This window comes from Cebus imitator, unplaced genomic scaffold (assembly GCF_001604975.1).
Source record: "Cebus imitator isolate Cc_AM_T3 unplaced genomic scaffold, Cebus_imitator-1.0 Scaffold159, whole genome shotgun sequence".
Lineage (NCBI taxonomy): Eukaryota > Metazoa > Chordata > Mammalia > Primates > Cebidae > Cebus > Cebus imitator.
This window is the reverse complement of record NW_016107474.1, coordinates 3574730-3579157: the sequence shown is the minus strand read 5'-3', so window position 1 is coordinate 3579157 and position 4428 is coordinate 3574730.

Genomic DNA, 4428 nt, shown 5'->3' with positions numbered 1-4428 from the left:
CTGCTTCTGGGGGAATCCAAACTCGACTCTACCCCACTTTCCAATAACCACAGCTCACACTGATGAGCTAGGAGTCTCTGCCAAGCACTGTTCTGGGTTGCCTTGATGTGTTAGTGCACTCAAGCCTCACAACAAGTGGTGAAACTGAGGCTTGGGGGGTATGAATAACCCAGCCTCTTTCACCTGGCTACAGGTGGTGGAACTGGAAGTTCAAGCCAGGCATGCCTGGCCCCCTAACCCACGGCGGGCTCTTTGGTTATCTTTCTTGCTCTTACCAAGAAACTGGCCGAGGCTTAGAGATGGAGATGAGGAGGCAAGGAAAGGTGACGTTGTGTGCCCTGAGGGATGGGGAATGGGCAGATAGGGGCAAACTCCCCACTGGGCTCTCACCAGAGTAGCCAGTTCACTAGAACTAAAAAGCACCCTGTGCCGGCCCTGGCAGGGAGGTGTCTTTGTAACACGGTGACATGTCAGAGTCCTGCTCCGAGAGGTCTTCAAAATGGACAAGAAAAGGCTACGTTCTGAAGTAGGCAGAGTTGACTGTCATACTCCCAAGACAAAGTGAGGAAAATGCTCACCTGCCTGGGACTGAAGGAAGAGGAGCAGAAAGGAGCCAGGATGCCCAAGGAGAAGGCAGGGGGATAGCAGGCAGGTGGGATGGAAGCAAAGGAGAGGCTCCGGGGCCCCCATGGCAGGTTTAAAGCATGGCTGCAAATTCCTGGACACCTGTTCCTCAAGAAGTGGAGTTTCGGCCCATTCCTCTTGAAACTAGGAGGGCTTGTTTGTCCAGTTGAGTGATGGCTGGGTCACAAATAACCATTCAGCTTTCCCTTTGTCCACGGGACTGCCCTGACACTGCCATATTGTGAGGAAGCCCAAGCTCCATGGAGAGGCCACAAATCAACATTCTCATCAGTATCCCAGCTGTGCCCAGCCTCACCTCCGCCCAGCCCAAGCACCAGACATGTGAATGCAGAAGCTTCCAGGTGGTTCTTTCTGTAGGCCTTCGAGTCACTCTCAACTATTCCCAGCTAAGATTCCAGACACTGCAGAGCAGAGAAAAGCCTAAACCACTGTACCCCATCTAAATTCTGACACACAAAATAAAGTGTTTTTTATACCACTAACTTTAGAAATAGTTTGTTACATAAAAAGAGGAGACTGAAGCCATACCCATCCCTGGTAGACTCCATCCAGACTGAAATTCAGGTAGCTGAACAAAAATAGGAAAGAAGCAAGGTACACACTCTCCTCAACCTCTAAGATGTTCCAGTTGGATTCTGATAAAAGACTGAACTCTTGTGGGCACCTCTCATCCACAGACACACTGCAAGGCAAAACAACAAGTCAAATAAGCTTGGGCAACGCTGGATTCAATGAGCTTCTTACCATGAGTGAGACCTTTCCACAGGCCAATGGAAGGAAGCGCTGGAAGGGAAAGCTTGAAATCACATGTGCCCTGGGGTCAGGATGTTTGTGATTCTCCTCCTACTTGTAGGAAGAGCAGCCAGATTTTCCACTGAGAAACCACCACCCCTGCTCTCAGCCCTCTGGGTTGCTAAAATGACAGTCATCAATTACAGATTATTCTTCAGAATTTCTAAACATTTCTGAGTAATTGGGTGCAAAACTTTCTATTACGGAGAGTCTGAATCACGCACAGGAGTCATTTCTTCCTGATGCCCGCAGCTGCTGCTTTGTGGGGAGAAAGTCTCCCTGCAGCGGACATGGATGGCTGCCCGGTGAAGCCCTTTCATGAGGATTTTCCCAGGATTTCTAGGACCCACCGGATCCTGAGGATGCTTAGACCCAGGGGTCATCATCTCCAGCCTTCCGGATATTAAGAGGGCAATCAAAAATATTGCATCCCAGATGGATTTTGCATATGGTTTTGTTTTTTGTGTGGTTTTTTTGTTTGTTTGTTTGTTTGTTTGTTTTGAGATGGAGTCTCACCCTGTCACCCAGGCTAGAGTGCAGTGGCGCAATCTCGGCTCACTGCAACCTCTGCCCCACTGGGTTCAAGCAACTCGTGTCTCAGCCTCCCAAGTAGCTGAGATTACAGCTGCCCACCACCATGCCCAGCTAATTTTTGTAAATTTTTTTTTTAGTAGAGATGGGGATTCATCATGTTGGACAGGCTGACCTCAAGTGATACACCCGCCTTGGCCTCCCAAAGTGGAAATTGCAAAATTAATGGACTAAGTGGCAATTGCTCAGAAAGGGATTGTTGAAATACCTTAACTTCTTAAGGCGTGTTTGAAATACCAAAGGCACCAGTGACTTGTTTTTCAGGATGTCCCCTCAGCCAGTCCCCACTGACTTCCCTTCAGGGCCCAGAGCTAACTGGTCAGTGTGGGGTCAGCATCTCAGAAGTCAGTTCACATCCAGGGCCCCCCAGCATTCTCTAGAACCCCCAGTTCTTACAGACACAACCTGTCCTCAAATTCCATCCTCTGCCAATGAAAACCCTCCCCCCTCCCCGCCTCTCCCCAAGCTTGCTGCAGGAAGCTGAGTAAGAAGGATCTGTCGCCTGTCTGCATGAGTGCGGAATCTGGGAAGATGACAGACGACATCAGCTTTCCACATTTGGCCCTGAATCCACAGCATGGAGAAGAGCTTGCTTGTAAACAAAACTCCTACTTGCAGTGTAAGGACGTTAGTGTGACTCATGGCGAAGATGCCCAAGAAAGCGAGCCACGGGCCCAGCTGCCGACCTTTTGCGTGGGGTGTTAGCAAGCCCACCAGCTCCAGGATGGCAGCGGGGTCTCGTCATGAAGCCTCCCAGGCTCAGCTGTACTCCTGCGACCCAAATGGCTCTCAGCCAGCCACACGAGCCTGTGCCTCAGTTTCCTCATCTGCAAGCTAGGAATAGGAACAGGGCCAGTCTCACCGGGCTCGTAGGAGGGCAGAGGAGAGTCAGAACAGGCCTGGCCTTGTGGATGAAGCATGCTGGGGAACGTCTCTCCACCTGGGTTGGCCGGCCCTGCGCCTCCCGGAATTGATGGGTTTGGTTCTGTGCTGATGGGTGGGAATGTCCCCCTAGACTGAAGTCATCTCTGTGGTGACCAGGCTGGGTCCCTCATGTCTTTGCTATCTCCTGAGGGCCTAGCACAGGGAGATGTGCTTCCCTGGAAGGACACACGTGCCAGCCACGTTTGACCAGGGAGGCCTCCTGCAAATCACCCAGCCGCGCTCAGGAGAGCGATCGGCAGAGGATCCCACCTCCTCACGCCCTTCCGCACACTCATCGCTCAGCTCGCAGAGCCCAAACAGGCCCCCATTCGGAATAAAGACATTCTCCAATGTTTCTAGTCCAAGTCTCCATTATCTCTTTGCTGTTGTTTTGGGGATAGGTGGAAAAAAATCCTTACAATAGGACCTGCATGAGGTGGCTCACACCTGTAATCCCAGCACTTTGGGAGGCCAACAGGGGGCAGATCATATGACGCCAGGAATTTGAAACCAACTTGGGCAACATGGTGAAATACCATATCTAAAAAAAAAAAAAAAAAAACAGGCAGATGTGGTAGCACATGCTGTAATCCAGCGACTCGGGAGGCTGAGGCACAAGAATCGCTTGAACCTGGGAGGCAGAAGTTGCGGTGAGCCAAGATCATGCTGCTGCACTCCAGCCTGAGCGAGAGAGCAAGATCTTGTCTCCAAAAAAATCCTTAAAATCTCAGTGCAATAGCGTTTGAATTCAGTGCACTGAATTAACACAGCATATTGCGGTACGAACTCCCCCTTGAAAGAACCTAGAATCTGGTGAGAATTACATCGTATTTGACAGTGACTAAAAAATACAGTACACATCAGCTTTAAAAAAAGAGCATTTTATTTTAATAAAGAATTGAGATCAATATACTGTTTTAATGGATACAAAAATAAATATTCAGCATATTAAAGATACGTGCTTTAACATTCATTCAAATTGGAGATCCAAGTATTGTGATCTTACGAACACTTCAGCAAACAGGTCTGTTGTTCTTAAAAATATAATGCTCACTCTGTGGGATGAAAAGGAAAAGCCATGTTCCCTGGTCTTGTCGTGTGTTCACGTGTGAACTCATCCACATCTAAATGACCTCTGGGTCTGACTGTCGCCCTCACAGGTGTGGTGACTGTCACCCTCGCAGGTGTGGTGCTGGAAGAAGGAAATGGGCATTCTCTGGCTTTTCAGATTTTAAACCAGAAACTCTTATGATCACAAATGTGCCATGAGACTTGTCACCATGAGACTTGGGAGACTGGATGAGCTGTCTCCCAAGCCACACCACCTTCCACCTTCTCAGAATGAAGGCTGCCAGGTGAGGCCCCTGCCTGCCCTCTCACTGGGCGGTTCTGAATGTGGGGTGATGCTGACTCAGGCTGGGCTAAAGGGGAAAGAGGGACATGGAAAGTAAAATGTTTCTAGTACAAATATATATA